Source organism: Brachyhypopomus gauderio, chromosome 18 (genome assembly GCF_052324685.1).
Source record: "Brachyhypopomus gauderio isolate BG-103 chromosome 18, BGAUD_0.2, whole genome shotgun sequence".
NCBI classification, from domain to species: Eukaryota; Metazoa; Chordata; class Actinopteri; order Gymnotiformes; family Hypopomidae; genus Brachyhypopomus; species Brachyhypopomus gauderio.
The window spans coordinates 17,111,422-17,136,735 of record NC_135228.1 but is presented as its reverse complement, the minus strand read 5'-3'; positions in this window follow the sequence as shown (position 1 = coordinate 17,136,735).

Here is a 25,314-nt window from a genome sequence, read left to right as displayed (position 1 = left end):
ACCACTCCATCTACCACTCCACCTACCACTCCATCTACCACTCCATCTATCACTCCATCTATCACTCCATCTACCACTCCACCTATCACTCCATCTACCACTCCACCTAACGCTCTACCTATCACTCCACCTAACGCTCCACCTACAACTCCACCTAACGCTCTACCTACCACTCCACCTATCACTCCATCTACCACTCCACCTATCACTCCATCTACCACTCCACCTACCACTCCACCTATCACTCCATCTATCACTCCATCTATCACTCCATCTACCGCTCCACCTACAACTCCACCTAACGCTCTACCTACCACTCCACCTATCACTCCACCTACCACTCCATCTATCACTCCATCTACCACTCCACCTATCACTCCATCTACCACTCCACCTAACGCTCTACCTATCACTCCACCTAACGCTCCACCTACAACTCCACCTAACGCTCCACCTACCACTCCACCTATCACTCCATCTACCACTCCACCTAACGCTCCACCTATCACTCCATCTACCACTCCATCTATCACTCCATCTACCACTCCACCTATCACTCCATCTACCACTCCACCTATCACTCCATCTACCACTCCACCTACCACTCCATCTACCACTCCATCTACCACTCCACCTATCACTCCATCTACCACTCCACCTATCACTCCACCTATCACTCCATCTACCACTCCATCTACCACTCCATCTATCACTCCACCTATCACTCCACCTACCACTCCACCTATCACTCCATCTACCACTCCACCTACCACTCCATCTACCACTCCACCTATCACTCCATCTATCACTCCATCTACCACTCCACCTACCACTCCATCTATCACTCCACCTATCACTCCATCTACCACTCCACCTATCACTCCATCTACCACTCCACCTACCACTCCACCTACCACTCCACCTATCACTCCATCTACCACTCCATCTACCACTCCACCTATCACTCCATCTACCACTCCATCTACCACTCCATCTACCACTCCATCTACCACTCCACCTATCACTCCATCTACCACTCCACCTATCACTCCACCTATCACTCCATCTACCACTCCATCTACCACTCCACCTATCACTCCACCTATCACTCCATCTATCACTCCATCTACCACTCCACCTATCACTCCATCTACCACTCCACCTACCACTCCACCTATCACTCCATCTACCACTCCATCTACCGCTCCACCTACCACTCCATCTACCACTCCACCTATCACTCCATCTACCACTCCATCTACCACTCCATCTACCACTCCATCTATCACTCCATCTACCACTCCACCTACCACTCCATCTACCACTCCATCTACCGCTCCACCTACCACTCCATCTACCACTCCACCTATCACTCCATCTACCACTCCATCTACCACTCCACCTATCACTCCATCTACCACTCCACCTACCACTCCACCTATCACTCCATCTACCACTCCATCTACCACTCCATCTACCACTCCATCTATCACTCCACCTATCACTCCATCTACCACTCCATCTACCACTCCACCTACCACTCCATCTACCACTCCATCTACCACTCCATCTACCACTCCATATACCACTCCACCTATCACTCCATCTACCACTCCATCTACCACTCCATCTACCACTCCACCTATCACTCCATCTACCGCTCCACCTATCACTCCATCTACTGCTCCACCTATCACTCCATCTACCACTCCATCTACCACTCCACCTATCACTCCATCTACCACTCCACCTATCACTCCATCTACCACTCCACCTACCACTCCATCTACCACTCCACCTACCACTCCACCTATCACTCCATCTATCACTCCATCTACCACTCCACCTATCACTCCATCTACCACTCCACCTATCACTCCATCTACCACTCCATCTACCACTCCATCTATCACTCCACCTACCACTCCACCTATCACTCCATCTATCACTCCATCTACCACTCCACCTATCACTCCATCTACCACTCCACCTACCACTCCATCTACCACTCCATCTACCACTCCATCTATCACTCCACCTACCACTCCACCTATCACTCCATCTACCACTCCATCTACCACTCCATCTACCACTCCACCTATCACTCCATCTACCACTCCATCTACCACTCCATCTATCACTCCACCTACCACTCCACCTATCACTCCATCTACCACTCCATCTATCACTCCATCTACCACTCCATCTATCACTCCATCTACCACTCCACCTATCACTCCATCTACCACTCCATCTACCACTCCACCTATCACTCCATCTACCACTCCACCTATCACTCCACCTATCACTCCATCTACCACTCCATCTACCACTCCACCTATCACTCCACCTATCACTCCATCTACCACTCCATCTACCACTCCACCTATCACTCCACCTATCACTCCATCTACCACTCCATCTACCACTCCACCTGGTGTTCCACCTGGTGTTCCTGCTGTAGTTCTAGTATTCGCTGCAGGTTCGGTTCTGGCCATCAGTCCAGCTAGCGCTCAATCTGTTGCTGCAGCTTCCAGCTAACGTTCCAGCTGTCCCTCCACGATCACACCTATCCACCTGTTCAGAAGGTAAAATAAATAAAAGAATAATTTGGTCAAGGTATTTGGTCCAACAAGGCTGCCATAGATGTATGTTGCCATAGAAGCAAGAAAAGGCCACCAATGATGCTGCCTCTGAACTAATTAGAGACTTAAAACAATTGGCTGGGTTTTTTTTTCCTTTTTTGGTGATGCCTCTCCTCGTCTAGGCAATTAGCATCTTCATTCCAGTCCAGTCCCAGTGCCCCGGGGCTCCCCTTCATGCTGCACACACACACACACACACACACACACACATATATACACACACACACACACACACACACACACACACACACACGCCTCTGCCTAACAAGCAATTAGGATTCTAAAAGGGCCTCATAGCCAGAAATTGTATTGTGGAAATCTTGTTCTTTACTGTGTGTCCTCTAATTCTTCCATTTCCTTTGTGAGATGTTGCCATGAGTGTGAAGGGCTCCGTTCTCCAGCACACGCTAGCATGAGAACGTCGACTTTGTGTGGCATGTAAAAGACCCATTCAGCACAGGCTCGGTCCCGTATGTGGGCATAAGGGTGAAGGGAGCTTGGCGTGATGTATGACAACAGTATTGTTGGATTTGTGTGTGTGTGTGTGTGTGTGTGTGTGTGTGTGTGTGTGTGTGTGTGTGTGTGTTGTGTGAGGAGAACAGTCAGTCTTGCCCTCTCATGGTTTTTTTGTGTGAGAGAACGGTAACCTCCCTCTCCCATTCACTCACTTGATTGTCTAACTTTGTTTGAATCCTTCTTGCATTTGTGTATGCATATGCAAGAGAGACAAAGGGCTAGAGACACTGTGTGTGTGTGTGTGTGTGTGTGTGTGTGTCTGTGCGCATGCGTCACCATGCATTTCTGCTGAGCCTCTGCTTTGTGCGAATCTGAGTGCTGTGATTGATCTGTGTGTAGCTGCGTTTAATAGGATATCTGCAGGGGCTGGGAGAGGGCGGCGTGATGAACTTACCCCCCCCACCAAACCCTCACACACGTTATAGATCAACACACTCGCTGCTCTTTTCAATCAGGCTGCGAAGGCAGTGAATGAGGGATTAGGGGGGTGTGGAGCTCTCCATTTAGCCTCCCCTGTTTTCCCATCTCGTCGGGCCGGCGCTAGTGGTGTGATGTGCCCCAGCGCAGCGCTGATGGCCCGTGAGTTTTAATCACTGGCAGTGACCTCGCTCATCAATACCATATTAAAAAGGCCTTATGGAGCTCGGCAATGCTACAGGGATCCTGCCTCCTCTCTCCCTCGCCTCCCAACACCCTGCATATCAATCACAGAGCCCCTCGCCGCCTCCCCCCCGCCCCCCGCCACCATGCCCCGCCTCCCCCCGCCACCATGCCCCGCCTCCCCCCGCCACCATGCCCCGCCTCCCCCCGCCACCATGCCCCGCCACCCCCCGCCACCACGCCCCGCCTCCCCCCGCCACCACGCCCCGCCTCCCCCCGCCACCACGACCCACCTCCCCCCGCCACCACGCCCCGCCTCCCCCCGCCACCACGCCCCGCCTCCCCCCGCCACCACGCCCCGCCTCTGGCCTGCCCCAGCCGGCCCTGCTTGCCTGGGCAGCTCAGTTGCAAATGGTGGCCTGAACCTCTTCCATCCACTGCAGGGGTTGCCTGCGTTAGAAAGAGTGAGGGGGTTAAAAGCAGATGCAGGCGTTAGTGATTCTGTGCACCTCATCCAAGGCTGAAACCGCGTGCCTTTGCATTAAAGATGAATAAAAATGCATAAAGCAGCATTAGATCTAAATCTGGTATTCGCCTGCTTATCTCACGGCACGGTGGAACTATTTTGAGTATATGAGAGAAGCAGTGTGTGTGTGTGTGTGTGTGTGTGTGTGTGTGTGTGTGTGTGTGTGTGTGTGTGTGTGTGTGTGTGTGTGTGGTGGGGGGTGTGTGTGAGGATGTGTGTGTGTGAGAGAGAGAGAGACAGAGAGATACAGGCATGAGAGCAGTCGTGAGACAAATGGAGAGATGATAAGGGTTCACCAGGGTCCCTGAGATGCCTGCGTTACGCCTGCAGCTCCGCAGAGTCAAACCTGAGACGTCATTAATAGATCCCCAATGATCCTCACCGTAAATTATTGTGTTAAGAACAAAACCCAGAGCAGTTAGCGAGTCAGAGAAGCAACGTTCCGTCGGCTTTCCGCTCAGCTGCCTCTGAGGTAAAAAAAAAAAAAAAAAAAAAAAAAACTTGTTCCGTTCGACTTTGTTCTGAAAATCCCTCAAGACTGCTACACGATCCACCCTCCCCCTCTTCCCTGCCACTGTTATTACCACGAATTATGCTTATGCCTTTTAACAGGCTTTCAGAGGACAGCTCAACAAGAGTGCTCACCCCATGAGCTAGGGCTAATGGGCGCCTGCTTGACCTCTTTGATCCAAAGGATGAAATATGAAAGTGAACAAGTTCATAAAGCTGGTGTGGGTGAACGGGCTGGGCGGGAGTTCAGGCCACATCGCTGGCGGAGTATTTAATTGGACGTGAGATAAAAATTACAGGACGCAATCCGCAGAAGATAATTGATTTATAATGCATGAGCCGGGTCAGGCGAAAGTGATGGGCAGTGCGTGCCGTGTCCCGGGGGGAGTGTTCAGGGTCAGGGGTCAGACTGGGATGGATGGGGGCAGTGGCAGATTGGCCCCTTCCGAGCCGCGGGGCTCTCGCTGCGGTTGAGAGCGCGGTAGGCGTGTCCCTTCGCCCCCGGTGCCGGGATGAGGTGCGTGTTCGGGCGGAGAGTGCGAGGACACGGCGGAGACACGAGCCAATCAGAGCGACGGTGTGAGCATTGGTGTCGTGATGGACCTCCATTGTCTGGGAATAATAATGCCACAGAGCTGGATCAGAATCAGAGGCCAGGAGAGGAGCGTTCCAGCTTGGAGAGATTACACAGGAAGCGTTTTGTGCTTATTCTTTTTTTATACTGAACACTCTGATTAAAATCATATCCTAATAATAATGATGATAATCATGATGTCTGGTGGGCAGTTCCTGGGCATCTAGCTGGGCTGTAAATGCAATTTTTTTTACTTCCTTCACAAAGTAACAGTCCTATTACTTTCTATTATAAAACATGACTGCAGGTTTTTAAAAATGCATGTATTGACCTGTGGTTGTGCGGAGTGACTCGGTCATGCAGAGATGAAGGTGGAGACGTGTAATGGAGAGTCCAGTCCTGCTCGTTTCTTCCCCGACCCTGGCTCTGGCCATGTGCTAAGCAGAGCACAGACTACATAAATAAGTAAACAGATCATGTTTGCCATAATTAACCTCTATGGGACTTGGCATCGTGTATAAATGGCTGAGTGGGTCGAGACCGGGGGGGTGTTGGGAGGCAAGAGGGAAAAGTACCTGCTTGAAAGCTTCAAGGTTTCCAAACTAACACAACTGTGGAGGATGTGGAATGCCATGGAAGAGGAGGTGGTGTGCCATGGAGGAGGAGGTGGAGTGTCTTGGAGGAGGTGGAGGTGTGTCTTGGAGCATGAGGAGGTGTGTCTTGGAGGAGGTGTGTCTTGGAGGATGAGGAGGTGTGTCTTGGAGGATGAGGAGGTGTGTCATGGAGCATGAGGAGGTGTGTCTTGGAGGATGAGGAGGTGTGTCATGGAGGAGGTGTGTCATGGAGGAGGAGGAGATGTGTCTTGGAGGATGAGGAGGTGTGTCATGGAGGAGGAGGAGGTGTGTCATGGAGGAGGAGGAGGTGTGTCATGGAGGATGAGGAGGTGTCATGGAGGAGGAGGAGGTGTCATGGAGGATGAGGAGGTGTGTCATGGAGGAGGAGGAGGTGTGTCATGGAGGAGGAGGAGGTGTGTCTTGGAGGATGAGGAGGTGTCATGGAGCATGAGGAGGCCAGCCACACATTTTGATAATTATGAACAGATAAATCACAGCTGGAAGAGAGCGGAATGGAAGTTCACCTTACTGCCTTATGTCATACAAGGCTAATGATCTTCTAAGTGTGCAGAATCTCACATATATGCACACACGCACAGTGAGAGAGACACACAGGTTCTTCACTTACTCAAGGTTAGAGTGGAAGTGTGCTATTCTTAATCTGGGTTTTCTTCTACCGATAGTGTCATTGCTAAGTAACCGCACTGCATATTTCACTCCATAACATTATTTTCATTTTCAATTCAGATTTTTCATTCATTTTCCAACACATTTGTTTAACTGACAAAACATTGATCATCAGTGTTAACATTGTAGTCACATAACTACCAGACGGTTCTTCAGTGTTGGTCGTTCCAGCACACGTTCTGTGTAGACAGATATGACATCGTCATGTCCTGAGTATTAGGGGAGGATGGTGCGTCCATCACACTAACCTTGTAGCGTAGGGAGATCTGCTAACCCCTCCCACCACACTGGACCACACCTCCTTCCACATGTCCTCCATCTTTGTGGGGCTGGAGAAGTTGCTCCAGTAACGGAGAAAAGGATATTGGAGAAGTTGCCCCAGTGATTAGAGAAATGGCCTCAGATCAGAGGTGTGAAGAAAGAGCACAGGGACTAGAGACAGTGTTCTGATTGGTTCCTTCTCTTCCTGCACTACCCTATAACCATCTCCAGAGCTTCGGATTAACCAATTAGGATGGCCGTGTATGCTGTGCAGAATTTCTTCATTCTCTTGCCCTTGGTTTGCCGAGTTATTTTCCACATGTTTTTGTCTGTCTAGATATTAATTTTTAAGATCACTGAATATTTTTTGAAGAGATACCCTCCTGAAATTCAGGTTTGTTATTTAGTTATTAATCTTGAAACAAATTATTCAGTAAATGCTATAAATTATTCAGTAACTACACTGAAAGTAATATGAAAGCTATGTAGTTACAAGAGTGAGGAATGAGAGACTGAACGTTGCAGCAGGTCCGTGGAGTGCAAAGTCAAATAAAGTGAAGTGTGTATATTGGGGGGTGTGTTTGAGCAGCTCTCAGCCTCTAGGCCACAGGAGCTAATCGCACAAGAAATTTCAGGCTACATAGGCAGGTTCTGCCCAGTTTTACAGAAGTGTATGTTCCTTCCTGTTGAATCCTTCCGAGACGCGGACTTTGTGTTATAAATTCCTCTGTCTTGTACCTCCTTAAATAATTATCTGGCAAGCCACTCTCCATGTTGCTTGAGATAGGCTCCTTCATGAGGAGAAACACACAGACGTTATTACCTGGCACGTGCTTATCGCCTGTCGCTGCACTCTGGGTGGGAGGCGGCGGCTCGGCGCTTTATTTATCTCTTCCGCATAGCATCCAGACAGAGACGGGAGTGAAATCGGCCTGTTTGAAGTGGGGTTGCCATGGCGCATATGTGCCTGGGGGGGGGGGGGGGGGGGGTGGGAGTGTGGACTGAGTTCTCTGTCCTACCACAGGCACATGGTCACACAGTCACACCGTCACACGGTCATACAGTCACACCGTCACATGGTCATACAGTCACCGTCACATGGTCATACAGTCACACGGTCGCAGGGACTTGTCATGGCCACCAGAACAATGGATAAAGAGAGGCATGAGAGACAACGGAGAGAGATGGACAGACAGATCTGAGCAGGGGGAGAGGGAGGGAGGACAGAGAGAGTTAGTGGGAGAGATAGATGAACAGAGAAAGAAAGACAAAGAGTGAAAAGCTGATAGTTGTGATTTCTGTGAGCATTTCTTTCATCAGAATAAGGAGAGGTGTTGGGCTGTGGACTATAGATCAGACAGCAGGTGGAGATGTGGACTATAGATCAGACAGCGGGTGGAGAGGTGTTGGGCTGTGGCCTATAGATCAGACAGCAGGTGGAGATGTGGACTATAGATCAGACAGCGGGTGGAGAGGTGTTGGGCTGTGGCCTATAGATCAGACAGCAGGTGGAGATGTGGACTATAGATCAGACAGCAGGTGGAGAGGTGTTGGGCTGTGGACTATAGATCAGACAGCAAGTGGAAAGGTGTTGGGCTGTGACCTATAGATCAGACAGCAGGTGGAGATGTGGACTATAGATCAGACAGCAGGTGGAGAGGCGTTGAGCTGCTGACTGTAGATCAGACAGTGGTGGAGATTAGTGCTGTTCCACTTCTTTATCTCAGACACAGGCAGAAAATCAAAAAGGTTCAATGATGAGCAAAGACAGAAAGCCACTATAAAAGCCAGCAGCTGCAGCAAGTGCTCACGTTGGCTTTTCTTGCGCGAGTGTTCGCTCGCTACTCCGTTGCATGACCGGGGCTGTGTGCAGTCGCTCTCCTGCAGGACCGTAAGTCACACGGACACTTGATTCATCTTCTTTTCTAATGTCCTCTGAAATGAAGTAATGGTCTTGCTGTCTGTGATGGTAAGACCGGAACGCAGGGCTCTCCGTGAGGATGGAGGAGGAGGAGGAGGAAGATGGCGTCCTGTTTACTGTCTTATCAGCCTTGCTTAGGCTGTCTGCATCGCCTCGCTCTTCCCGCGGCCGGACTGACTGTGAGATGTGAGTTGTGTTGACATGACGAGCGGCAGGAATGCGCGCACACGGACCCGTGCTCCGCCCGCTCCGCCAGCCTGTCAAGATCACTCCATCTGGTCCAGCCTCCGGCCAGTTCCGACTGTCGGAGCGAATCGGCACCTCCACCTAGCCTGGCCAGAGCAGCGGCTGTACGAGCCGCCTCCCCGCAGCCGCAGTGCAACTGAGAGCTTTAGTGCGCGTACCACTCTGGTGGGCCACTGGGACTCGATTACCACTGGAACTGCTTGTTCCAGCCACGCCGGACAGACCGCGTGTGAAAAGCAGAGTGTGTCCGGCCACAGGGACAGAACCACGCGGCCTTCCTTCACGAACCTCCCATTGATCACCCGAGGGATGTTTAATTACGATATGAGGCAGAATGCAAGCGCCAGCCATTAGGAGAGATTGTTTCCTGGTCGGGCCCGTGCGGTCAATAGTCATCTCCAAATGAAGAGGTCTGGTATTGACCTTGATAAATGGTGCGCTCGGCGACTCCGTTGCCCTCGGGTTAAAGGTCACCGTTCCTCTCTCAGCCCTCCTACTCCGCGGTGCCGCGTCATGTTTACGGCACTCGCGTGCGCGCAAGCATGGACGGTGGGCGCAGCCCGTTTGAAATGCTGTCAAAAAGCTGTTAGCGGTGCCGCTAAATCTGGTTTCCATCGGCTGAGGTCAAGGAAGCTGGGCGGGAACGGCCGCACAGTCATCTTGCTGGGGTCTGTTGCATGTGCGAGGCAGAGACACCGGGAACACGTTGTGCAAATTGGCATCCTCAAGGGAAAAATCTCGCAGGTGCACCTGGGTATGGTCCCGCACGCCAATGATCCTTAATGAACCATTGTTACGAAGAAGTGTTTCAATGCTAATAGCTCAATTATCTCGCAAAACACAGGTGCGGTTTACATCCAGAGTAAAGGTTATTTATAACCTGCCCTTTACATGTACACAGTGGAACCGTGTCTGGTGCAGGCGGACTAAGGACAGACACGGTTTTGCTCGTCACAGAGACAGCGAAGGGCTTCCCAAAAGATGCGGAATTAATCACACAGCAACACTTTGTGAAATCCCACAGCAATTGTGCCGCGTCTCTTTCAGATCAGGCTGAAAAAGATCACCTCTGTATGCTACTGTAACATAACGAGATTGTTCTCTCAGAGTTATGGAAATGACCTGGTGATAAGTGCTCGAATTTGTATTCCAAGTCAATCTGGGGCCGGTTACTCAGCGAGCCATCACACGAGTGGTGTCTCTCTCCCCCCCGTGTGCTGTCAGAATAAGCAGCTCATTTTCTCTCTCTCTCTCTCTCTCTCTCTCTCTCTCTCTCTCTCTTTCCTTCTTTAGTCTTTACTTGAGCCAATAACTGGAGTGAAAAGGCTGAAAGTGAGGCCGACCTAAAATGAAAGGATCTTGTTTGGAGTGGCTCCTCTCCAAGAGATTTTCTCTAGGAGCTGCTCATTAGAGGTGTCCTCACCTCTGTCCAGCTCGGCTACTTCTGCTCCCGCCCGGGTAATGGCTGTGCGCGGCGGTTCCGCCGATTCTCCTGGACCTCTTCCCCGGAATAAGGGCCTTGTTCCCCGGCTCCCTCCGCTTCTCGGAGGCAGCGGCAGGATTAAGGCGCCCTTAATGGACGCCGGGCTTAATGAACATCTCTCTGCAGAACAGTGACCTCGGAGTCGGCGCAAACAAGGCCCGGAGTGGCCGGCTAATGGGGGAGAGTCCTCTCCTAGTGTATAGGCACGCCAGGCACGTGCTAAGAGGAGGTGTGCGTGGCTGATGAGAGCCAGCCGGTCTTTGCGAGCTCTACCTTCCCCTAAGAGGCAGAGAGACCTCCTGTTTGCCGGCAGTGGTCGTTCGGTTGGGGCAATACCGATTTACCGCTCCGCCGTCATGCTTTAGCCGAGCTGCCGCCTTCTGCTGGGGGGGTTGTTAGGGTTTGGAAAGCCGGCTGCTGGCGGGCGTTGTGTAATGAGCTGGAGGTGGTGTCCTGCGGCGTGGCCAGGCTCGGGGAGCACTCCTTCTAGACCTGAATGCTCCCCCCGCTCCCCCAGATGAGCCTCATGAGAAGATACCCCTTCACCCCTTCCAGAGTTCACCAAGGGAAGCTCTATTGCGCCTTGTTTGCAGAGGAGAAGCACACGTTCGCCGTGTACGTGCGAGTCTGACTATTGCTCTTCCTCCGTCTTAAGACACTGCTTACTTTTCATCTTTTTTATGTAGGTGTGACAGGTTTAGGATCAGAGGGAACTGCGTGTTTGATTAAAAATAAATAGCTGGAATGCTAAAGAAATAAATGCTCATGCCGCTTATGTGTGTGGAATGAAATGGATATGGATATTGGGGATTATGGGTTGTGAGACCTATTTTTAATTTTTTTACCTTCTCATGGGTACTGTCCTATTATTTTTTCCCAGTGTCTGGCAGCAGGAGAGCATGCTTAGAACCTTCCATTGTAGCTTGTGAATTTGTGGGCCATATGGTGTGAGATGGGGCTGGTTGGTAGAAGCAGGCCAACGCTCTGTCATGGTGAATTGGGTAAACAGGCTGAAACCTATTGATTCAGCTTTGCTAAGCCTAATGTAATTTAAATAACACTGTTAAAGAACAGCAGCTCTAATTCAATTGCCTTTCTATCTATAGGGGTGTTTTTTTTTGCCAAAATCATAAACCTCTTCTTATATTTGTGATAATTAGCTCCATTTAAGGAGAATGTTTGCATTGTTCAACACACATTACATCCACGCAGATTATGGTAATAATGAGTCAATCTCTGCTCTAAAGAGCACTTCCTTTTGAAGGATGACGGGAAACGATTCATGGAAATTGCAGGTGCTTTGCAAATGCTTCATATGTGTAGAGTTTCGTTTTGATGATTAACCCCCGATTTTGTTCACTTCCTGGAAAAGCTGCCCATTTATGGTATGGCTCATACACGCAGTAGGTTGCTAGCGCAGTGCTAAAGCAGTGGACTACAGCGTCATATGGTCTGGGCTGGGTTATGTCTGTTATAGATTATAATAGTTTTAAAACGCTGTTGATTTATTCAACAGGTAATGTGCAGAAGTCATAAAATTTCATATTTCCCCTGAACAGCGAGGCAGGTATTAGCTAACCCCTGTTCATCCCCACACGCAAATAGCCTCAGCACATGAGTTACCTGAGATATGCTGTGTGTTATCTCATCTAGCCGCTGTCGGCAGTGCAATAAGTCGACTTTTCCATTAATGCTAAAAATAAGAAAAATGGACTTGCTGGAACGCTGCGGTCGTGCGTTGCGGTCGTGTGCTGTGGAAGGTTATGATATGCTATGAGGAGTTAAGGTTAGACACCCAAGGATGTGGCTTCTCTGACCACAGTGTTTGGCAAAGCCTGTCCCACTGTTACGAACATGCACAGGAAACAGCTGCCAGCCAGTAATCTGGAAGAAGGAACATTCTTCTACTTTACAGAGGAAGGGCACTCCTCCCGGGCCTTTCCTGTATTTACAGAGGAAAGGCACTAGTCCCTGGGCTTTTCCTGTGCTTTACAGAGAAAGGGCACTACTCCCTGGGTCTTTCCTGTACTTTACAGAGGAAGGGCACTAGTCCCTGGGCCTTCCTGTACTTTACAGAGGAAGGGTACTAGTCCCTGGTTCTTTCCTGTATTTTACAGAGGAAGGGCATTAGTCTCTGGGTCTTTCCTGTACTTTAGTGAGGAAGGGCACTAGTCTCTGGGCCTTTCCTGTACTTTACAGAGGAAGGGCACTAGTCCCTGGGCTTTTCCTGTGCTTTACAGAGGAAGGGCACTAGTCCCTGGGTCTTTCCTGTACTTTACAGAGGAAGGGCACTAGTCCCTGGGCCTTCCTGTACTTTACAGAGGAAGGGTACTAGTCCCTGGGTCTTTCCTGTATTTTACAGAGGAAGGGCATTAGTCTCTGGGCCTTTCCTGTACTTTAGTGAGGAAGGGCACTAGTCTCTGGGCCTTTCCTGTACTTTACAGAGGAAGGGCACTAGTTCCAGGCCTTTCCTGTACTTTACAGAGGAAGGGCACTAGTCTCTGGGCCTTTCCTGTACTTTAGTGAGGAAGGGCACTAGTCTCTGGGCCTTTCCTGTACTTTACAGAGGAAGGGCACTAGTCTCTGGGCCTTTCCTGTACTTTACAGAGGAAGGGCACTAGTCTCTGGGCCTTTCCTGTACTTTACAGAGGAAGGGCACTAGTTCCAGGCCTTTACTGTACTTTACAGAGGAAGGGCACTTGTCTCTTGGCCTTTCCTGTACTTTACAGAGGAGGGGCACTAGTTCCGTGCATTTCCTGTACTTTAGTGAGGAAGGGCACTAGTCCCTGGGCCTTTCCTGATGCTTTCTGACCCTCGTCTTCCCTCATGATCTTGGGTAATGGCCATACCTGCTGCTGTACAGAAAAAAAAACTTAATCTTTTTTTTTTTTTCCTTCTTTTTCCCACCAGGGGCTCGTGTCCTCCTGAGATTGATTCAGGTCTGTCCAATGAAGCCCTTGTTCCCAATTATGGTTTCAATTTACCGGTTAATTACAGTAACATTTTACCGTAGGAAAAGCAGCGGAGACGACGATAAGCTGGCAGAGATTTGTTCGTACTGTGGGTCACTGGTCCAGCATTTAAAAACCTAATTGCTTTTTGGATGCAGAGGCTTTTTGAACCGTATTTTTAAGTCTAATCAAGTCAGGGCATTAGATCTACTAGAAAGACATCTGCCCGACAGCTTTTTTTGTTACAGAGGTCCTCACACAGCATGGCTCTAATCAAAAATTAAATTTCCCTCTCCAACACTCCGTTATCTCTCAGATGTTTTGCATCAACAGACTGCTCTGCAATCCAAATTAAATCTTTTTCTTTTTTCTTTTCTTTTTTTTAATATTGTTGATATCAGTAATCTCTATATTAAATTGGCAGGCAAAATAAAGAGACAGCATGAATGGTTTAATTTGAGTTTCTGTGCTGGCTAAAATATAGTGGGGGGAGGGGGGTTGTTGTGTTGTGGCTTTGCTTTGATGTCATCATTGACCATTTTGTTGGTGTGATGTGGATTATGGATCCAGAACTATTCATTCATGTTCTCACATTCTCATGGCTCTTTCTCCTGAATACATGATGAGTACACATGGGCTTTCTTTACCATAAACCTTCATGTAAACAGCTATTATATGTATTGTAAGAGAGAAAGTTTTTTTTTTTCCCTGCTGTGTCTGGCCTTCAGACTAAAGTATTCCATTTTTAGGCAAAAGGGAGGACTGCTTCAGTGTCCACACGTCTCACTAATTATTCCTGTGTTGTGTCGGGAGCCTTGATTCCTGCTCTACAGCAAGGACACAGCGGCAATCCCTCAGCAAGATGAATCGGAAGGCAGGAGGATCTGGACTCCGATAGGAGCCTCTCTATTCCCCCCTTCACTGCCACTCAATGGAATCTCAGCAACAGATTTCATATCAATGCATGCAAATAGATTAATCTGGCTTCACTGGAGCAGACAGAGGAGGAGAGAAAGGAGCGATTTTTGTAAAGCGCGTTGGCATATCTCGCTATCAAAGTAACCCGTGGAAACATTGATTCAACATCCAAGGATAAAAAGGTTTGGAACAGTGGCCCGGCTCTGATGAATGGGCCCGGGCGCCCGCGCGTCCTTCAGAGAGGAGCTCATCTGGTTTCAGCCCACCGTCACGCTGCTCTGCTGTACTGTCAGACTGTTCCTCTGCTTAAATGGACTGATTAATAGATGGATCCCAGGGCAAAGTAGTCCGTTCAACTAGCGCAGTTAGTAAATATGACTCATTTGACCAGAATGCTGCATTGCACAGAAAGTAGTAATCACAGAGTATGTGTAAATACTTTGGATTTTTGTAGGCGGCACGTTTACGGCTACAGTGGAGGTGTCAATGCAGACAGCATGATGGGATTTTAATATACGTAACGAGTTCTACGTAAACGATCTGGATTGACCTCGTTTGCCGTTCCAGTGACTCCCCACCATGTTTGCGTTTTTGTTAAGGGGATGCAGAAAATGCCGGCACTGTTCCAACATCTCTAACATTACGATTGTACTCATAAAAGCGCATGGACTGTCCAGTTAGCACCTCATACCTGCACGTAAAAAAAAAAAGTCTTCCTCCCTAGGGGGGGGGGGGGGTTTTAACCACCCTGCTAACGCGCGCGTGCTGTCTGCGTGAGATAAAGATCCCAGCTGTTTGGAGAGTGGGCGGACACTTGAGAAGTGGACCAATTTTCTCTGCGCTCACCATCCCAGATTCCCCCGCCGAGCGCCGGTTGGCGTTCCTGCTTTATGGTGCCGAGGCGACTGATGGAGTCCTGCGGTGCACCGGGCACAGACCTCACGGCTACAGAAGTGACCGAGGACCTGACGCACGCCGCCAGGCTGGCTGCCGACTCACCGACTCCACGCCTCCTGCCCTGCGCCTCCCGCCGTGAGCCTCCCGCTCTGCCCAGCCGGGGCGCACGCGCTGGGTTTTTCGGGTGACGGCGCTCACGGTGCACACGTGTGGGCTCTAAAGGTGAATCGCCCTCCTCGCTTAGGCGATTGTATTTTTAGAATCCTATCACCCCGCCGCGCTGACTGTAAATTGAATCCTGGTCCGTGCTGTTGAAAACGGGAAAATGGCCGCCGGTGCGATGTCCCCGTCTCCTCGGGTTATTTTTAGCGCCGTTGACTGATGCGGCCGTCCCGCGGGCCCATCGGGCCTCTGTATCTCTGCCGCCGCTGTCAACCATGCGTGAGTGAGGGCCAGTGACGGAGAGGCCCTGGTCAGGGGAGCACGCTCCTTCCACCACCACCCAATTATCAAATGGCAGTGGGCCTGCTGCAGAGCTGAGCGATAGAGGAAGGCTGCAACCTGTTGAGGCAAGCTGTCAATTACCTCCAGGAGTCTGTTCAATCCAGCAGGCCCCTCTCACCGGGCAGGCTGCACACACTGAGCACTCCCCTGCACACACACACACACACACACACACACACACGTACTCACACACACACACACGCATGTACTCACACACACACACACACACACACACACGTACTCACACACACACACACACACACGCATGTACTCACACACACACACACACACACACACACACACACACACACACACACACACACGCATGTACTCACACACACACACACACACACACACACACACACACACACACACATGTACTCACACATACACACACACACACACACACACACACACACACACACACATACACACACACACACACACAGAGCGCTGGGATTCATTACCCAGCTCTCACGTCTCTCTCTGTGTCTGATAATGAGGTTTCAGCACAACCAAAACTGAAAGATCACAAGCGCATACCTGTAGGTCTCTCTCTCTCTCTGTCTCTGTCTCTCTCTCTCTCTGTTTCTCTTTCCCTCTCTATCTGGCCTAGCTCTCTCACTCTCTCACCCCTCTCTGTTTCATGCGTTCTGTATTGTTCTTTCTTTTTCTCCTTCATTTTCTTTCTTCCTAACAGTTTTTCTCTGTCCTCTCTCTCTCCACCATCCATCTGGTACAGTGAGGGGGCAACGTGTGATCCTGTCTGTCTCCTCAGTGTGTGTCTGCTTGCCTAGAGGGAGAGACCTCTGCAGGCACACAACCGCACACACTCATTCTTGCTTTGACTGTGTGTGTGTGTGTGTGTGTGTGTGTGTGTGTGTGTGTGTGTGTGTGTGTGTGCGTGCGTGTGTGCATGCGTGTGCGTGTGTGTGTGTGTGTGTGTGTGTTTACTGTCAGTGTTCTTCTTTGTGCCAAACAGCCTGCTGATAATTATGTTTTGGGTGGGGGATAAAGCGCCTCTTTCTGTTTTTTGTTCTCCAAAGTGCTGGACTATGGCTACTGGTGGAAGCATTTGCTGATTACAGCTGTTGTGCCTTCTCTGTAGTGCCTTTGTCTGTACTGCCTTCTCTGTAGTGCCTTTGTCTGTACTGCCTTTTCTGCAGTGCCTTTGTCTGTACTGCCTTCTCTGTAGTGCCTTTGTCTGTACTGCCTTTTCTGCAGTGCCTTTGTCTGTACTGCCTTCTCTGTAGTGCCTTTGTCTGTACTGCCTTTTCTGCAGTGCCTTTGTCTGTACTGCCTTTTCTGTAGTGCCTTTTTTGTAGTGTCTTTGTCTGTAGTGCCATGTCTGTGGCCTTGTCTGTAGTGCCATGTCTGTGGTGCCTTGTCTGTTTTGTCGTGCCTAATTAATTACTCACAGAGTAATGTGCTTGCGTTGTCCAGGCCATTTCTATTAGTACTATATCCTATAAGCACTATTAGTACGTGTGTTTTCTGGTGGGATTGTGGGGTGTGTTTCTCTTTGCTCTGCTGCACGAGGCTGACGGACGCCACGCTGCTCCCCGCTCTCTCTCTCGGCGAGCACTACCTTCACCACCGTTCCTCGCCGACCTGTGATGAACTGTGGCACCGGGGCTAAAAGAGAAAGATGGAGAAGGGTGGGGGGCAGAAGGGGTGGAGGTTCACTATTAATCACTTAGCAGAATTACTGCATGGCGATGAAGTAATTATACAGAGCATGCTGACCAACATGATCCCCAGCTCAACGCATTAGTCTCATCTCCCCACCCTTCGTCTCGTCTCGTCTCGTCTCACGACAATGCCCTGCTCCCTCCTGAGGGTGGCCAGCTAATGGGGACTCCGCAAAGGTCATACAAACAAAGGGGGCGGGGTGGGGGTGGGGTGGGGGCGGGGCAGAGCAAGGCCCACACCAGAGATGGCAGGACAGATGTGGCACCGCCCTGGCTGCAGAGGGTGTCCGGGGCCGGCGGTGTCAGCCGAGAGGTGGCAGCGTGTCACAGAGGAGGCCGGCCATGTTGTGTTTATGTATTCTCTAGCAAGCCGCTCCGAGCCATGCACACTGCCATGGACTTTTGGAGATCAGACAAATGATCTGGCTCGGATGGGCTGTTTACACTGACTGATGCCCTGTTCCAAAACCGGGAGGGGGGTGGGCAGGGGGCCCGGGGGGCGGACGGGTCCGTTTACACAGCAGACATCGCTTGGTTCTGAAGTAATGGAGCAAAGCGGGAAAACTGTTGTTGCGGTCGATGTTCTCCTCGAGTGAAGGTTGCTATGTATGGGAACCCCAGTGACAGCCAATGTGCACTGACACGTTAAAGATATGTAAAAATTATGCGTTGACACATCCGTGAGGAGCCCGGCTACGGCGGGTTTGCCGATTAAGTAGCCCGGCGGCATGATGCTTATTTCTGTAGTAATTTCTTACTCTATAATAAACAATCTTTCATTTTTTAAATATGAAAATTGCAACACCCGGGGGAGAAGTTGTTGATCTGCTGCTTGCTCACGACTTATTTACAGCAGAACGCGTGGAGCGGCGCCTTTACGGCGAGACACACGGCAGAGTCTATAAAAACCAGCATTCTTTGGACTCTCCAATGTTTGGACAATCAATGGTGTACTTGAAGGCCAATCAATGGCAATCATTTGAAATAATGGCGCCACCACCCTGCCGGACCCCCCCAGGTGCCACCGGCGGCGTTTCTGCTCTCGGGTCGCACGCAGCCGCTCGTCTCCTCCACCAGGCCCGCGTACACCTCCGCCCGCCCCCCCACCCCCGGTAAAGATGGAGCAGGGCGGCGTGTGCTGCTGCCGGATCTCTCCGGGGGAGCGGCAGGCTTCTCCGGCAGCCTGGTTATGCCTTCATACCCCAGCGGAATTCTGATTGATTTTTCTTCCCTTTCGCCACTGAAAGAATACAAAGCGAAACCCGTGTTGCGGATGACATTTTACTTCCAGCTATCAAAACAAGGCCGGCACCTCCGGGGGCTCAAATGATTCGTTCTTTTTGGACACTGTTGTGCTAGCGGCGGGTGATCTTTTGTGTGGCACTCGGGCTTGTAAAGATACTCCATCCGCCATAGGAAAAGGCTGATGGCAACTCTGCACGGCAGTGTGTTAAATGCACCTCTGATGGCCTTGCTTGACCTTTGCCGTGATCCTCTAAGGATCACGTCTTGTTTTAAGACATGTTATATTAAGTCATATTTTGGAATGGCAAACAGGCTACCTCGAAAGGTAAGAGACTTCTCGACAAATTGCACAGATTGTATGTTGACATGGTTATTTTTTAATATGGATATAAAGGAGACGGCTGCTGTCATGTCGGTCACACTTTTCAAGGGGGGGGGGGGGGGTGTTACAGTCGTTCTGAAGATCTCCCGTCGTCTTTGGAGCTTTTTAACTGATTACAGAATTTCCATTATTGATCCTGAGGTTATGTCTGTTTTATAGTTTTTTACATGATAGGCCAGTTTGTCAATTTATATTAGTCTGACTCTAAAATGATCCTGTCTGTTATTTTAATGAGTGCAATTTATTAAGATCTCTTAAAGCCCAAGCCAGGGGACCACACCAGTCTCCTCACCACTCTGAGGCAGATAGCTATTCATTCTATGATAGATCTGCTGGCGTTCAGTTCTAAGATCAGTAGTAAAGTACTAAAAACTTTTGGACTGTCATTAATGTCACCTCTAGCCACGCCCCCACCTGTCAAGAGTGTCTGTCTGTCTTAGTCCCGCCACCGTGCTCTGTAACCCCGCCCCTCGTTATTGCGTTCTGGTGTTCCTTGTTTAGTTTTGTGTATTTAAACCCAGTCTTTTGTCATTCATGTGCCGATCTTTGTTTAATGTACAGTCAAGTGTTGGTGTTGGTGTTGGTGTTGGTGTTGGTGTTGGTGTTGGTGGTGGTGGTGTTGGTGTTGGTGTTTCAGGCAGGATAGTGTTCTGGTTTGTTCTGTGTTTAATATGTCTAAGTCTTTACATCTTGGTTATGTTTCCATGTCGGATTTGACCCAAGCTTGTCTATACGACAATAAATAATTTACAACGTAATAAATCTCGTTCTTCTCAGCACTCGTGTCCGACTCTGTCGCTCCACGGCGCCCTCAGTGTTGCCATTAATGTGATTGAACTGCATTAACAATAGTTTCCAAAACTTCATTTAATTTAATAGATTTCATTTTTACACTTGTTACTTATCTTTATTTTGCTTTATTTGAGCTGCTCCTTGCGCTATTGATAGTTTTTGTTGTTGTTGTTGTTGTTGTTAATTATTGACGATCTGTTGTGAAGGAGTGATGGTAGATGTATGTATGAATGTTCTACTGCTCCTGCAGGTCACCTCTCCTCAGTGTGAGCTGTGTCGGGGAGCATTTCTTCTATCAGAGTATCTGAATAGTGCTGTAGGGAGATTTATGGATTCCAGGATGTCTGGATGTGGTTTTGGGACAGAGGAGAAGGACTAATATCACAAAGCCAATGTTGAGCACACACATGCCTGCCGGGCACATGTCTGCCTCCTGGGAGGTCCTCTGTGGCCTGAAATGAGTGAGATGAAGTGTGTGTGTGTGTGCGCGCGTGCGTGTGTATGTGTGCATCCACTGAGTGTGCGTTTGTACATCCGCCCCTCCCTCCCCCCCTGAAGGAAGAGTCACCTTTAGCCAATTGAAACAAATGAGAGATAACAGAACTGAGACATTAATTACCAGGCGTGCCTCCCTGCGAAGACTGCAGTAATAAATGACTACGATCAAACATCCATCAACTTTTCTTTTTTACACACTTAGTGAGTATGGGGGCATTTGTGCAAGGCATCCAGTGAGTGTGGCTGAAGGCTACGAGGTGCAGTCCAGCCGTCTTGATCTGATGGCAGCAGTGACTGAAGTGTAAACAGGATGGGGCTGAGAGACGTCAGCTCTGTCGAGCCCCAGCTATGTGCCGAGCTTACAGATACAGTCACAGCCTTTGGCAGATGCTCTCAACCAGAGCAACCTCCATACGTGTCCATATGACAGCATGTGTGCTACCTGGGAAACAAGTGCTTGACGATAGCTGCTGTACCGGCAGTTACACAGTGGCAGAGCTGCTGCTGTTGTGCTGCCCTATAGCTGCTATGGGCCGGGTGGTGGTTCCTTTGTGCTGTGTTGTAGCTGCTTTGTGCAGTGTCATAGCCATTTTGTGCAGTGCCATAGCTGCTTTGTGCAGTGCCGTATTTCAAGAATTTCCCTCTGGGATATCTATCTATCGTAGCTGCTTTGTGCAGTGTCGTAGCTGCCTTGTGCAGTGTCGTAGCTGCCTTGTGCAGTGTCGTAGCTGCTTTGTACAGTGTCGTAGCTGCTTTGTACAGTGTCGTAGTGGCCTTGTGCAGTGTCGTAGTGGCCTTGTGCAGTGTCGTAGTGGCCTTGTGCAGTGTCGTAGTTGGTTTGTGCAGTATCGTAGCTGGTTTGTGCAGTGCTGTAGCTGGTTTGTGCAGTGTTGTAGCTGGTTTGTGCAGTGCTTTAACTGCCTTGTGCAGTGCTTTAACTGCCTTGTGCAGTGCTGTAGCTGGTTTGTGCAGTGCTGTAGCTGGTTTGTGCAGTGCTGTAACTGCCTTGTGCAGTGCTGTAGCTGGTTTGTGCAGTGCTGTAGCTGGTTTGTGCAGTGCTGTAACTGCCTTGTGCAGTGCTGTAGCTGGTTTGTGCAGTGTCTTAGCTGCCTTGTGCAGTGCTATAACTGCCTCTTCGGCTTGGCCCAGGCCTCAGTGGGCGAGCTGCTGAAGCATGCAGAGTGCAGAGTGTGCAGCTACAGAGCCTGGGGATGAGACACCTGCTCCCTACCTCCACCCTCCCAGCTCCCAGACTGCTGCTCCCTGCCTCCACCCTCCCAGCTCCCAGACTGCTGCGCTCTACCTCCACCCTCCCAGCTCCCAGACTGCTGCGCCCTGCCTCCACCCTCCCAGCTCCCAGACTGCTGCGCTCTGCCTCCACCCTCCCAGCTCCCAGACTGCTGCTCCCTGCCTCCACCCTCCCAGCTCCCAGACTGCTGCTCCCTGCCTCCACCCTCCCAGCTCCCAGACTGCTGCGCTCTGCCTCCACCCTCCCAGCTCCCAGACTGCTGCACCCTGCCTCCACCCTCCCAGCTCCCAGACTGCTGCTCCCGGGCCAGAGGGCAAAGAGCTCCTTCTTCTGGAATTAGCACAATGAGTTTAGCGCAAGGCTAAGGCAGCTCAAATACAGCAACTCCCTGTATTTACGTTCATAATGCATTCATGCAACACAAATAAATTAGTAAGGGAAGTTAGTCTTATACAATCTCATTCCAAGCGATTCCGCTCTTCCAACATTATGTGTTTGTTTGGGGTTGGGTGGGGGGGAGTTGTTCGTGTGTGTGTGTGTGTGTGTGTGTGTGTGTGTGTGTGTGTGTGTGTGTGTGTGTGTGTGTGTGTGTGAGTGTGTGTGTGTGTGTGTGTGAGTCTGTGAGTGTGTGCGCGTGTGTGTGCGCGTGTGAGTGCGTGTGTGTGTGAGTATGTGTGTGTGTGCGTGTGTGTGTGAGTGTGTATGTGTGTGTGAGTGTGTGTGTGTGTGTGTGTGTGTGCGTAAATGTGTGAGTGTGTGTGTGCGTGTGTGTGTGTGTGCGTGTGTGCGTGTGTGTGTGAGTGTGTGAGTGTGTGTGTGTGTGAGTGTGAGTGTGAGTGTGAGTGTGTGTGTGTGTGTGTGTGTGTGTATGTGTGTGTGTGTGTGTGTGTGTGTGTGTGTGTGTGTGTGTGTGTGTGTGTGTGTGTGTGTGCGTGTGTGTGTGTTTGCATGCACATGCCTCAGAGGCAAGGCTGCCCATGTGCTCGGAGCCCATCTAGTCATGCGTGTTCCCCATGCGCATCTCTCCACGGCTGGCTGCCCCTGCTAAGTGTAGTCAAGTGCATTAAAGCCTACGACAGGCTGAGCTGCTCTCCTGTCTCTCCCTAAGTCCCTGCAGCTCACACTCCACTCCCTCTATACCTGCGTAGGACTGCCAGCCCCATACCACCAGCTTGTCTCTCTCTCACACACACACACTCTCGCTCTGTGTGTGTGTGTGTGTGTGTGTACACGCACGTGTGTCCCGGATCGCTAACGTGGGCGCTTTTTGGCTTTGCAGCGCTGGGCAGAATGGAGAAGCTCATTGTTGCCGAGTTAGCAGCGGTATCAGTGAGTGGATGCGATGCTTTCTGGGAGCGTGCTGCAGAGTAATGGCCTCCGCCAGAACAATGGGCCATAAATACAGAATCTCCCATCATGCCGTGGGGCCTTTACCTGAGCTAAACTTCAGTTCCCCCCCCAACAGAGCTAGCACAGCATAGAGAGCCCAGCTGCCAGACTACCAGCCCTTCTGTCCAAAGGGACCCCCCATCCACCCCATTTCTTGTTGTTTTGCTGCTGGAGTTTTTTTTTTCCTTTGCTGTGTAAAAAGGTGAAGCACTTCCCATCATGCCTTGGCACTTCCCATAATGCCTTGGAGCAGAGAGGCGGTGGTGCGGTAGGCCTCGCGCCGACGCCCAGCACAGTGTTGCGTTTGGCCCGAGCTCAGAATAGCAGGCTGAGATTTCCTCTGTTTCAAAGTGAAGAGCGTAGCAGCTGTTTCACACGAGTTTGTGTTTATGACAGCGAACCCCCGCCTTCAGTCGCCGCCCCCCCCCCCCCCCCCCCCCCCTGCGTGATCCCTCCTTCTCTGTTCCACCTAGGGCCATATTTAGATCTGATAATGAGCCTACGCTCGTCAGACAAGAATATTATTGAATGTTAATTAAGCAAATGTCATTTCCCTTCATTCATTCCTCCTCAGTTTCGTCATTTCTGTGGTATTCAATAGTCACTTATCCAGCCATTAGCACACAGCACCATACAAACAATGCCTAATGCTCATTAACCAAAACAATCAATATTCCTGTATCGCAAACAATGACGTTCTTAGGGACGAAAGGAATTTGTCAAGTTTCTTATCATTTTACAAATATCATTAGATTCACATCCTGCAGTTTATGGAGACCTTTGCCTAAAATGCAAGTCCAGCGACCTCACCCAAAGTCCCATTTCACACCCGTCTCGGCATACAGCAGAGTGTGTTTGTGCACTATTGGTCTATTTGGCTCACCTGTCTAAAGGTGAGTTTTAGGCTTGGACCCGTAGGTGATGCCCTCTTCCATAGTCAATGGCTGACAGGCGTCATGGTGTTCAGTCAGCATCGTGATGGCCCTTGCAACAGCAGACACAGCCGTAGTACTCCAGAGTCTCTGATGTAACTATAAAAGGGTGTCAGACTGAGCCAGCAACATATGAATATGTATGTTATGGAGTGTTGAATCTTTACACCAGAAACCTTATCAGCCATCTCTCCTTTTTGTGCAGTGTTTGTTTTTGTGTGTGTGTGTGTGTGTGTGTGTGTGTGTGTGTGTGTGTGTGTGTGTGTGTGCAACCTACATATTTTATGCTAAAATATGCTTTATTTTGACTTATTTAATGAATGTAGGCATTTAAAATAATACAGTTATGCTCTATAGAATTATTTTTGTTGAACGTACCAATTCATGGTACAGGAGATGTATGTGTATTCAGTTAAATTAATAAAATATTGCCTAATAAAACAGAAACCTTGACCACTTTATTTAAAATAGAGCACTTTAAATTATTTCATTCCAGGTTTAAATGAATTTTACAAAAAAATCCCATGGCTTTTCATTTGTAAGGACTCAATTAATTAAAGCATTATTTGGGTGACAGGTTATTTTCAATAAGCCAGTAGTGAGACAGAAGTTAGACAGAAGTGGCTTTCACAATAACAGGGTAGTGCGGCCCCGTGCTCAGTGATGCAGTGTGGAACAAAACTGAGTCACAGCCGAGTCACAGCTGAGTCACAGCTGAGCAACATGGCAGAACATGGATTATGGTCTCTAACGTATATGTTGAAAAAATTCAATATTTTTGTGTATTCAACATGGTAAAAAAAAATTCCATTCAGACAGTGTAGAGTCAAAACACATTACTCTGAAAATTCAGTTTATCTCTCTTGATGATCAGCCCTTCTTTGTAGTCGAGGATAGTGGTTTTCAGTGACTAAATTAATAGCACACCTGTAGCCTTGCTCCACAGTTCCCAGCAGGTGTTTTGCCAAATTCAGCAGAGCACAGTCATGCTGGCCCTGCCTACCTGGGGCCTCCTTGGAGGTCCTTCAGCCGCTTCAGAACTAAATCATAATCAGACCTCTCTCATCAGCTTTAAATTCATGTAACTGGGCCAGCCTCTCTAGTTCATGTATCTGGGCTAGTCTCTATGGTTTGTGTAACTGGGCTAGCCTCTCTGGTTCATGTAACTGGGCTAGTCTCTATGGTTTGTGTAACTGGGCCTGCCTCTCTGCTTCATGTATCTGGGCTAGTCTCTCTGGTTCATGTAATTGGGCTAGTCTCTATGGTTTGTGTAACTGGGCTAG